General features: G+C 40.3%; 5 non-coding genes across 5 annotated transcripts; all 5 read right to left on the minus strand.

Moving 5' to 3' along the window:
• Positions 1-1,677: 1,677 nt before the first annotated feature.
• On the minus strand, positions 1,678-1,750 carry trnav-cac (transfer RNA valine (anticodon CAC)). Its single transcript has one exon. It is a non-coding gene; the product is annotated as a tRNA-Val (tRNA).
• A 2,498-nt stretch (positions 1,751-4,248) lies between these two features.
• trnav-cac (transfer RNA valine (anticodon CAC)) lies at positions 4,249-4,321 on the minus strand. The gene has a single exon. It is a non-coding gene; the product is annotated as a tRNA-Val (tRNA).
• A 2,498-nt stretch (positions 4,322-6,819) lies between these two features.
• On the minus strand, positions 6,820-6,892 carry trnav-cac (transfer RNA valine (anticodon CAC)). Its single transcript has one exon. It is a non-coding gene; the product is annotated as a tRNA-Val (tRNA).
• A 2,498-nt stretch (positions 6,893-9,390) lies between these two features.
• trnav-cac (transfer RNA valine (anticodon CAC)) lies at positions 9,391-9,463 on the minus strand. Its single transcript has one exon. It is a non-coding gene; the product is annotated as a tRNA-Val (tRNA).
• A 2,498-nt stretch (positions 9,464-11,961) lies between these two features.
• Positions 11,962-12,034, minus strand: trnav-cac (transfer RNA valine (anticodon CAC)). The gene has a single exon. It is a non-coding gene; the product is annotated as a tRNA-Val (tRNA).
• Positions 12,035-12,067: the final 33 nt, after the last annotated feature.

Here is a 12,067-nt window from a genome sequence, read left to right on the forward strand (position 1 = left end):
TCAAATAGAAGACACAGAAACCAAAGAACCAGCTAATGTTTCTGCTCAGCTTCAATTCAAGGTCCTTTCACACATAATGCAAACGTGATGACCAATTCACTACAGACACCATGCAAAAATGCCTTGATGCAGTATGGTATCACTGCAATTTCAGAACAATTTTTTCACCAGCTCATCCCCAAAACTGAAAATGTGTGCAAATTATTTAGGAGAAAGAATGAACATCATTTATGCCAACACCTTTCATATTTGGAAGTTCACAAATAGCTGCCATTTTATGCAAATTTCGTGGGTATGTTGGATGGCCTAAAATGCGTTTCATGAGCAGACGTAACTAAAATTCAAATGGTTCACAATTGTAATTTTCAGAAATATCTGATTCAAACTGTCAGAAAAAAATGCTGTTTAGCTGAAAGGGAACCCTCTAGTCCGACCTACACATCAGTCCAAACTGGTGGTCCTGGAAAATTGTAGGTTCTGTTCTTGCTTTCTAAACCTATGTAGCAGGGCCGTGTGAGCTCTTCACTGCTTAAGGCCATAAAAACCGAAGATCTCTTTCATTGCAGTCCCAATAGTTGTCCTCAGAACCTCACTCCTCTCAATTCTACCTTGAAGTCATGAACAGTATTTCCTTCTTTTACCATTTTGAGTGCAGTTAAAAAGCAGCTCAGCTGCAGTTCCATGATGCTGAGTTTAAGTTGATTTCCCTGTGCAGTTCTTTAGCCTCGCCTGCCCATGCTTCCCTTTGTTCCAACCATTTTATACAGTAAACACCAAAAATGGATGAAAGAGAAATGCTTCTGCACAGTATGGAAGCTGGGACATGTGACTTGGAAAGCAAATGCAATGACCACTACTCTAGACAAATCAAGAGAGTTCAAGATCTATATCAATCAATAATGATCCCCCAAAAAGGTCTTTTAGTCAACAGGATATATGACAAAATGATGTTGCGATTAGACAAGGAGCTTGGTGCCTCAGTCTGAGGACCTAAAGGGCGAACCGCACAAAGAGTCTCCCACTTGATACACTGCTTAGAAAAAGCACGTGCCCAACTACTGTGCTATCAAGAGGGATGTTTCTGCCAGGTATGGAACAGAGGACCTTTCTCGTGTTAGGCGAACATGCTGAGCACTACACTACAGAAACCACTTTAAAATGCTTCTTTGCCTCTCCAGCTTTTGCTCATTTTTGGGGCTTGAAAATCATAGCTTTAAATCTGGCTAAGCAGTATGACTTCTCAAGCATTAGGATGAAAATTCAGACAACCCCACCAAAGTTCTCTTGTTTCCTACCCTTTTAGAAACAGACTGTTGCTAACTAGGCATAATATGAAGAGTTTTACTTTATCTCTGTAGTTCTCTCATTGGCATATAGAGCATAACCTATTGCACAAATTGTGTATGCTTGATATTGCCTTGCAAGGATTTGTTCTTTGCCATAGACTTGATGAAAGAAACTTTTAAATTTCAGCTAATTAGCATAACCTCTGTTAGGAAACAAAACGAGAACACACTCACTGAAGTTTATGCTTGAAAGACTTGAATTAGCATAGCCATTATGCTATGAGTTTTAATTAATCAGCTTGGCCATTAATTAAGGAGCCTGACTTTTTTCTGTGAAGAACAGCTCTCCATTCAATTGAAAGGACAGCAGTTACACATCTACCAAGAGTTGTGTTTCTGCCTGGTATCGAGCCAGGGACCTTTCGCGTGTGAGGCGAACGTGATAACCACTACACTACAGAAACCCTACAGCACCGGCCGTTCAGGATCAGCCCAGCATTTCCTCCTTTTTGGTGCCTGCAAGGCATAGTTTAAAAACTGGCTTGAATTGTCTTCTCCCCGTTAGGACGCAAAATTCAATCCCACCAAGCAATGTTTTCTTGTTTCATTGCCTTTGAGAGACAGAATGTTACTCCCTAGGAATAATATGAAGAGCTCTACCGGATCACTGTAGGCTTATTCATTGGCATGGAAAGCAGTCCCTAGTGCACAAATTCTGCATCATTAACATTGCTTTGCATAGATTTTAATTGTCAGGAGACTATAAGGATGTTACTTTTAAGAATTAGCTAAGTAGCATAACTTATCTCTGTTAGGAGATCAAATACAGATGCACTCGTGGAGTTTCTGTTTTGTTTAATTTTGTTTGAAATACATGGATTAGCACACCCATCATGCTACAATGAGTTTTACATCATCCCTGTGACAATTGAAATCAGCCTTAAACACAGCTCCTAAAGCACAGTCCTTGCATCACCGGAGGACAAGCCTGCTGCATATATTGACTTTCTCGGTTTGCAAATGGAGACAGTGATGGGATATTTTTTTCCAACAGAGAAGCTACACTTTATGTCCATACTAAGATGCTAGTAATCTTCTGATCTTGAAATTTCCATTTTGCACAATGTAGAACCAAGTTGCAGACGAAGAGGTTAGGGATTTCACATGCGTTATAGTGCCGGAGTTTGGAGTACAGGACTTGGAGAACTCAATTGGAGTAACTAGGGAGTTCAGAAAATCATTTCCCTCTGCTGCAAGAAGGCCATTCGATTCCCTGGTGTCTACTTCAAATAGAAGACACAGAAACCAAAGAACCAGCTAATGTTTCTGCTCAGCTTCAATTCAAGGTCCTTTCACACATAATGCAAACGTGATGACCAATTCACTACAGACACCATGCAAAAATGCCTTGATGCAGTATGGTATCACTGCAATTTCAGAACAATTTTTTCACCAGCTCATCCCCAAAACTGAAAATGTGTGCAAATTATTTAGGAGAAAGAATGAACATCATTTATGCCAACACCTTTCATATTTGGAAGTTCACAAATAGCTGCCATTTTATGCAAATTTCGTGGGTATGTTGGATGGCCTAAAATGCGTTTCATGAGCAGACGTAACTAAAATTCAAATGGTTCACAATTGTAATTTTCAGAAATATCTGATTCAAACTGTCAGAAAAAAATGCTGTTTAGCTGAAAGGGAACCCTCTAGTCCGACCTACACATCAGTCCAAACTGGTGGTCCTGGAAAATTGTAGGTTCTGTTCTTGCTTTCTAAACCTATGTAGCAGGGCCGTGTGAGCTCTTCACTGCTTAAGGCCATAAAAACCGAAGATCTCTTTCATTGCAGTCCCAATAGTTGTCCTCAGAACCTCACTCCTCTCAATTCTACCTTGAAGTCATGAACAGTATTTCCTTCTTTTACCATTTTGAGTGCAGTTAAAAAGCAGCTCAGCTGCAGTTCCATGATGCTGAGTTTAAGTTGATTTCCCTGTGCAGTTCTTTAGCCTCGCCTGCCCATGCTTCCCTTTGTTCCAACCATTTTATACAGTAAACACCAAAAATGGATGAAAGAGAAATGCTTCTGCACAGTATGGAAGCTGGGACATGTGACTTGGAAAGCAAATGCAATGACCACTACTCTAGACAAATCAAGAGAGTTCAAGATCTATATCAATCAATAATGATCCCCCAAAAAGGTCTTTTAGTCAACAGGATATATGACAAAATGATGTTGCGATTAGACAAGGAGCTTGGTGCCTCAGTCTGAGGACCTAAAGGGCGAACCGCACAAAGAGTCTCCCACTTGATACACTGCTTAGAAAAAGCACGTGCCCAACTACTGTGCTATCAAGAGGGATGTTTCTGCCAGGTATGGAACAGAGGACCTTTCTCGTGTTAGGCGAACATGCTGAGCACTACACTACAGAAACCACTTTAAAATGCTTCTTTGCCTCTCCAGCTTTTGCTCATTTTTGGGGCTTGAAAATCATAGCTTTAAATCTGGCTAAGCAGTATGACTTCTCAAGCATTAGGATGAAAATTCAGACAACCCCACCAAAGTTCTCTTGTTTCCTACCCTTTTAGAAACAGACTGTTGCTAACTAGGCATAATATGAAGAGTTTTACTTTATCTCTGTAGTTCTCTCATTGGCATATAGAGCATAACCTATTGCACAAATTGTGTATGCTTGATATTGCCTTGCAAGGATTTGTTCTTTGCCATAGACTTGATGAAAGAAACTTTTAAATTTCAGCTAATTAGCATAACCTCTGTTAGGAAACAAAACGAGAACACACTCACTGAAGTTTATGCTTGAAAGACTTGAATTAGCATAGCCATTATGCTATGAGTTTTAATTAATCAGCTTGGCCATTAATTAAGGAGCCTGACTTTTTTCTGTGAAGAACAGCTCTCCATTCAATTGAAAGGACAGCAGTTACACATCTACCAAGAGTTGTGTTTCTGCCTGGTATCGAGCCAGGGACCTTTCGCGTGTGAGGCGAACGTGATAACCACTACACTACAGAAACCCTACAGCACCGGCCGTTCAGGATCAGCCCAGCATTTCCTCCTTTTTGGTGCCTGCAAGGCATAGTTTAAAAACTGGCTTGAATTGTCTTCTCCCCGTTAGGACGCAAAATTCAATCCCACCAAGCAATGTTTTCTTGTTTCATTGCCTTTGAGAGACAGAATGTTACTCCCTAGGAATAATATGAAGAGCTCTACCGGATCACTGTAGGCTTATTCATTGGCATGGAAAGCAGTCCCTAGTGCACAAATTCTGCATCATTAACATTGCTTTGCATAGATTTTAATTGTCAGGAGACTATAAGGATGTTACTTTTAAGAATTAGCTAAGTAGCATAACTTATCTCTGTTAGGAGATCAAATACAGATGCACTCGTGGAGTTTCTGTTTTGTTTAATTTTGTTTGAAATACATGGATTAGCACACCCATCATGCTACAATGAGTTTTACATCATCCCTGTGACAATTGAAATCAGCCTTAAACACAGCTCCTAAAGCACAGTCCTTGCATCACCGGAGGACAAGCCTGCTGCATATATTGACTTTCTCGGTTTGCAAATGGAGACAGTGATGGGATATTTTTTTCCAACAGAGAAGCTACACTTTATGTCCATACTAAGATGCTAGTAATCTTCTGATCTTGAAATTTCCATTTTGCACAATGTAGAACCAAGTTGCAGACGAAGAGGTTAGGGATTTCACATGCGTTATAGTGCCGGAGTTTGGAGTACAGGACTTGGAGAACTCAATTGGAGTAACTAGGGAGTTCAGAAAATCATTTCCCTCTGCTGCAAGAAGGCCATTCGATTCCCTGGTGTCTACTTCAAATAGAAGACACAGAAACCAAAGAACCAGCTAATGTTTCTGCTCAGCTTCAATTCAAGGTCCTTTCACACATAATGCAAACGTGATGACCAATTCACTACAGACACCATGCAAAAATGCCTTGATGCAGTATGGTATCACTGCAATTTCAGAACAATTTTTTCACCAGCTCATCCCCAAAACTGAAAATGTGTGCAAATTATTTAGGAGAAAGAATGAACATCATTTATGCCAAAACCTTTCATATTTGGAAGTTCACAAATAGCTGCCATTTTATGCAAATTTCGTGGGTATGTTGGATGGCCTAAAATGCGTTTCATGAGCAGACGTAACTAAAATTCAAATGGTTCACAATTGTAATTTTCAGAAATATCTGATTCAAACTGTCAGAAAAAAATGCTGTTTAGCTGAAAGGGAACCCTCTAGTCCGACCTACACATCAGTCCAAACTGGTGGTCCTGGAAAATTGTAGGTTCTGTTCTTGCTTTCTAAACCTATGTAGCAGGGCCGTGTGAGCTCTTCACTGCTTAAGGCCATAAAAACCGAAGATCTCTTTCATTGCAGTCCCAATAGTTGTCCTCAGAACCTCACTCCTCTCAATTCTACCTTGAAGTCATGAACAGTATTTCCTTCTTTTACCATTTTGAGTGCAGTTAAAAAGCAGCTCAGCTGCAGTTCCATGATGCTGAGTTTAAGTTGATTTCCCTGTGCAGTTCTTTAGCCTCGCCTGCCCATGCTTCCCTTTGTTCCAACCATTTTATACAGTAAACACCAAAAATGGATGAAAGAGAAATGCTTCTGCACAGTATGGAAGCTGGGACATGTGACTTGGAAAGCAAATGCAATGACCACTACTCTAGACAAATCAAGAGAGTTCAAGATCTATATCAATCAATAATGATCCCCCAAAAAGGTCTTTTAGTCAACAGGATATATGACAAAATGATGTTGCGATTAGACAAGGAGCTTGGTGCCTCAGTCTGAGGACCTAAAGGGCGAACCGCACAAAGAGTCTCCCACTTGATACACTGCTTAGAAAAAGCACGTGCCCAACTACTGTGCTATCAAGAGGGATGTTTCTGCCAGGTATGGAACAGAGGACCTTTCTCGTGTTAGGCGAACATGCTGAGCACTACACTACAGAAACCACTTTAAAATGCTTCTTTGCCTCTCCAGCTTTTGCTCATTTTTGGGGCTTGAAAATCATAGCTTTAAATCTGGCTAAGCAGTATGACTTCTCAAGCATTAGGATGAAAATTCAGACAACCCCACCAAAGTTCTCTTGTTTCCTACCCTTTTAGAAACAGACTGTTGCTAACTAGGCATAATATGAAGAGTTTTACTTTATCTCTGTAGTTCTCTCATTGGCATATAGAGCATAACCTATTGCACAAATTGTGTATGCTTGATATTGCCTTGCAAGGATTTGTTCTTTGCCATAGACTTGATGAAAGAAACTTTTAAATTTCAGCTAATTAGCATAACCTCTGTTAGGAAACAAAACGAGAACACACTCACTGAAGTTTATGCTTGAAAGACTTGAATTAGCATAGCCATTATGCTATGAGTTTTAATTAATCAGCTTGGCCATTAATTAAGGAGCCTGACTTTTTTCTGTGAAGAACAGCTCTCCATTCAATTGAAAGGACAGCAGTTACACATCTACCAAGAGTTGTGTTTCTGCCTGGTATCGAGCCAGGGACCTTTCGCGTGTGAGGCGAACGTGATAACCACTACACTACAGAAACCCTACAGCACCGGCCGTTCAGGATCAGCCCAGCATTTCCTCCTTTTTGGTGCCTGCAAGGCATAGTTTAAAAACTGGCTTGAATTGTCTTCTCCCCGTTAGGACGCAAAATTCAATCCCACCAAGCAATGTTTTCTTGTTTCATTGCCTTTGAGAGACAGAATGTTACTCCCTAGGAATAATATGAAGAGCTCTACCGGATCACTGTAGGCTTATTCATTGGCATGGAAAGCAGTCCCTAGTGCACAAATTCTGCATCATTAACATTGCTTTGCATAGATTTTAATTGTCAGGAGACTATAAGGATGTTACTTTTAAGAATTAGCTAAGTAGCATAACTTATCTCTGTTAGGAGATCAAATACAGATGCACTCGTGGAGTTTCTGTTTTGTTTAATTTTGTTTGAAATACATGGATTAGCACACCCATCATGCTACAATGAGTTTTACATCATCCCTGTGACAATTGAAATCAGCCTTAAACACAGCTCCTAAAGCACAGTCCTTGCATCACCGGAGGACAAGCCTGCTGCATATATTGACTTTCTCGGTTTGCAAATGGAGACAGTGATGGGATATTTTTTTCCAACAGAGAAGCTACACTTTATGTCCATACTAAGATGCTAGTAATCTTCTGATCTTGAAATTTCCATTTTGCACAATGTAGAACCAAGTTGCAGACGAAGAGGTTAGGGATTTCACATGCGTTATAGTGCCGGAGTTTGGAGTACAGGACTTGGAGAACTCAATTGGAGTAACTAGGGAGTTCAGAAAATCATTTCCCTCTGCTGCAAGAAGGCCATTCGATTCCCTGGTGTCTACTTCAAATAGAAGACACAGAAACCAAAGAACCAGCTAATGTTTCTGCTCAGCTTCAATTCAAGGTCCTTTCACACATAATGCAAACGTGATGACCAATTCACTACAGACACCATGCAAAAATGCCTTGATGCAGTATGGTATCACTGCAATTTCAGAACAATTTTTTCACCAGCTCATCCCCAAAACTGAAAATGTGTGCAAATTATTTAGGAGAAAGAATGAACATCATTTATGCCAAAACCTTTCATATTTGGAAGTTCACAAATAGCTGCCATTTTATGCAAATTTCGTGGGTATGTTGGATGGCCTAAAATGCGTTTCATGAGCAGACGTAACTAAAATTCAAATGGTTCACAATTGTAATTTTCAGAAATATCTGATTCAAACTGTCAGAAAAAAATGCTGTTTAGCTGAAAGGGAACCCTCTAGTCCGACCTACACATCAGTCCAAACTGGTGGTCCTGGAAAATTGTAGGTTCTGTTCTTGCTTTCTAAACCTATGTAGCAGGGCCGTGTGAGCTCTTCACTGCTTAAGGCCATAAAAACCGAAGATCTCTTTCATTGCAGTCCCAATAGTTGTCCTCAGAACCTCACTCCTCTCAATTCTACCTTGAAGTCATGAACAGTATTTCCTTCTTTTACCATTTTGAGTGCAGTTAAAAAGCAGCTCAGCTGCAGTTCCATGATGCTGAGTTTAAGTTGATTTCCCTGTGCAGTTCTTTAGCCTCGCCTGCCCATGCTTCCCTTTGTTCCAACCATTTTATACAGTAAACACCAAAAATGGATGAAAGAGAAATGCTTCTGCACAGTATGGAAGCTGGGACATGTGACTTGGAAAGCAAATGCAATGACCACTACTCTAGACAAATCAAGAGAGTTCAAGATCTATATCAATCAATAATGATCCCCCAAAAAGGTCTTTTAGTCAACAGGATATATGACAAAATGATGTTGCGATTAGACAAGGAGCTTGGTGCCTCAGTCTGAGGACCTAAAGGGCGAACCGCACAAAGAGTCTCCCACTTGATACACTGCTTAGAAAAAGCACGTGCCCAACTACTGTGCTATCAAGAGGGATGTTTCTGCCAGGTATGGAACAGAGGACCTTTCTCGTGTTAGGCGAACATGCTGAGCACTACACTACAGAAACCACTTTAAAATGCTTCTTTGCCTCTCCAGCTTTTGCTCATTTTTGGGGCTTGAAAATCATAGCTTTAAATCTGGCTAAGCAGTATGACTTCTCAAGCATTAGGATGAAAATTCAGACAACCCCACCAAAGTTCTCTTGTTTCCTACCCTTTTAGAAACAGACTGTTGCTAACTAGGCATAATATGAAGAGTTTTACTTTATCTCTGTAGTTCTCTCATTGGCATATAGAGCATAACCTATTGCACAAATTGTGTATGCTTGATATTGCCTTGCAAGGATTTGTTCTTTGCCATAGACTTGATGAAAGAAACTTTTAAATTTCAGCTAATTAGCATAACCTCTGTTAGGAAACAAAACGAGAACACACTCACTGAAGTTTATGCTTGAAAGACTTGAATTAGCATAGCCATTATGCTATGAGTTTTAATTAATCAGCTTGGCCATTAATTAAGGAGCCTGACTTTTTTCTGTGAAGAACAGCTCTCCATTCAATTGAAAGGACAGCAGTTACACATCTACCAAGAGTTGTGTTTCTGCCTGGTATCGAGCCAGGGACCTTTCGCGTGTGAGGCGAACGTGATAACCACTACACTACAGAAACCCTACAGCACCGGCCGTTCAGGATCAGCCCAGCATTTCCTCCTTTTTGGTGCCTGCAAGGCATAGTTTAAAAACTGGCTTGAATTGTCTTCTCCCCGTTAGGACGCAAAATTCAATCCCACCAAGCAATGTTTTCTTGTTTCATTGCCTTTGAGAGACAGAATGTTACTCCCTAGGAATAATATGAAGAGCTCTACCGGATCACTGTAGGCTTATTCATTGGCATGGAAAGCAGTCCCTAGTGCACAAATTCTGCATCATTAACATTGCTTTGCATAGATTTTAATTGTCAGGAGACTATAAGGATGTTACTTTTAAGAATTAGCTAAGTAGCATAACTTATCTCTGTTAGGAGATCAAATACAGATGCACTCGTGGAGTTTCTGTTTTGTTTAATTTTGTTTGAAATACATGGATTAGCACACCCATCATGCTACAATGAGTTTTACATCATCCCTGTGACAATTGAAATCAGCCTTAAACACAGCTCCTAAAGCACAGTCCTTGCATCACCGGAGGACAAGCCTGCTGCATATATTGACTTTCTCGGTTTGCAAATGGAGACAGTGATGGGATATTTTTTTCCAACAGAGAAGCTACACTTTATGTCCATACTAAGATGCTAGTAATCTTCTGATCTTGAAATTTCCATTTTGCACAATGTAGAACCAAGTTGCAGACGAAGAGGTTAGGGATTTCACATGCGTTATAGTGCCGGAGTTTGGAGTACAGGACTTGGAGAACTCAATTGGAGTAACTAGGGAGTTCAGAAAATCATTTCCCTCTGCTGCAAGAAGGCCATTCGATTCCCTGGTGTCTACTTCAAATAGAAGACACAGAAACCAAAGAACCAGCTAATGTTTCTGCTCAGCTTCAATTCAAGGTCCTTTCACACATAATGCAAACGTGATGACCAATTCACTACAGACACCATGCAAAAATGCCTTGATGCAGTATGGTATCACTGCAATTTCAGAACAATTTTTTCACCAGCTCATCCCCAAAACTGAAAATGTGTGCAAATTATTTAGGAGAAAGAATGAACATCATTTATGCCAACACCTTTCATATTTGGAAGTTCACAAATAGCTGCCATTTTATGCAAATTTCGTGGGTATGTTGGATGGCCTAAAATGCGTTTCATGAGCAGACGTAACTAAAATTCAAATGGTTCACAATTGTAATTTTCAGAAATATCTGATTCAAACTGTCAGAAAAAAATGCTGTTTAGCTGAAAGGGAACCCTCTAGTCCGACCTACACATCAGTCCAAACTGGTGGTCCTGGAAAATTGTAGGTTCTGTTCTTGCTTTCTAAACCTATGTAGCAGGGCCGTGTGAGCTCTTCACTGCTTAAGGCCATAAAAACCGAAGATCTCTTTCATTGCAGTCCCAATAGTTGTCCTCAGAACCTCACTCCTCTCAATTCTACCTTGAAGTCATGAACAGTATTTCCTTCTTTTACCATTTTGAGTGCAGTTAAAAAGCAGCTCAGCTGCAGTTCCATGATGCTGAGTTTAAGTTGATTTCCCTGTGCAGTTCTTTAGCCTCGCCTGCCCATGCTTCCCTTTGTTCCAACCATTTTATACAGTAAACACCAAAAATGGATGAAAGAGAAATGCTTCTGCACAGTATGGAAGCTGGGACATGTGACTTGGAAAGCAAATGCAATGACCACTACTCTAGACAAATCAAGAGAGTTCAAGATCTATATCAATCAATAATGATCCCCCAAAAAGGTCTTTTAGTCAACAGGATATATGACAAAATGATGTTGCGATTAGACAAGGAGCTTGGTGCCTCAGTCTGAGGACCTAAAGGGCGAACCGCACAAAGAGTCTCCCACTTGATACACTGCTTAGAAAAAGCACGTGCCCAACTACTGTGCTATCAAGAGGGATGTTTCTGCCAGGTATGGAACAGAGGACCTTTCTCGTGTTAGGCGAACATGCTGAGCACTACACTACAGAAACCACTTTAAAATGCTTCTTTGCCTCTCCAGCTTTTGCTCATTTTTGGGGCTTGAAAATCATAGCTTTAAATCTGGCTAAGCAGTATGACTTCTCAAGCATTAGGATGAAAATTCAGACAACCCCACCAAAGTTCTCTTGTTTCCTACCCTTTTAGAAACAGACTGTTGCTAACTAGGCATAATATGAAGAGTTTTACTTTATCTCTGTAGTTCTCTCATTGGCATATAGAGCATAACCTATTGCACAAATTGTGTATGCTTGATATTGCCTTGCAAGGATTTGTTCTTTGCCATAGACTTGATGAAAGAAACTTTTAAATTTCAGCTAATTAGCATAACCTCTGTTAGGAAACAAAACGAGAACACACTCACTGAAGTTTATGCTTGAAAGACTTGAATTAGCATAGCCATTATGCTATGAGTTTTAATTAATCAGCTTGGCCATTAATTAAGGAGCCTGACTTTTTTCTGTGAAGAACAGCTCTCCATTCAATTGAAAGGACAGCAGTTACACATCTACCAAGAGTTGTGTTTCTGCCTGGTATCGAGCCAGGGACCTTTCGCGTGTGAGGCGAACGTGATAACCACTACACTACAGAAACCCTACAGCACCGGCCGTTCAGGATCAGCCCAGC

The sequence above is a fragment of the Electrophorus electricus genome, chromosome 2 (genome assembly GCF_041902795.1).
Source record: "Electrophorus electricus isolate QZ-2024a chromosome 2, ASM4190279v1, whole genome shotgun sequence".
Classification (NCBI taxonomy): domain Eukaryota; kingdom Metazoa; phylum Chordata; class Actinopteri; order Gymnotiformes; family Gymnotidae; genus Electrophorus; species Electrophorus electricus.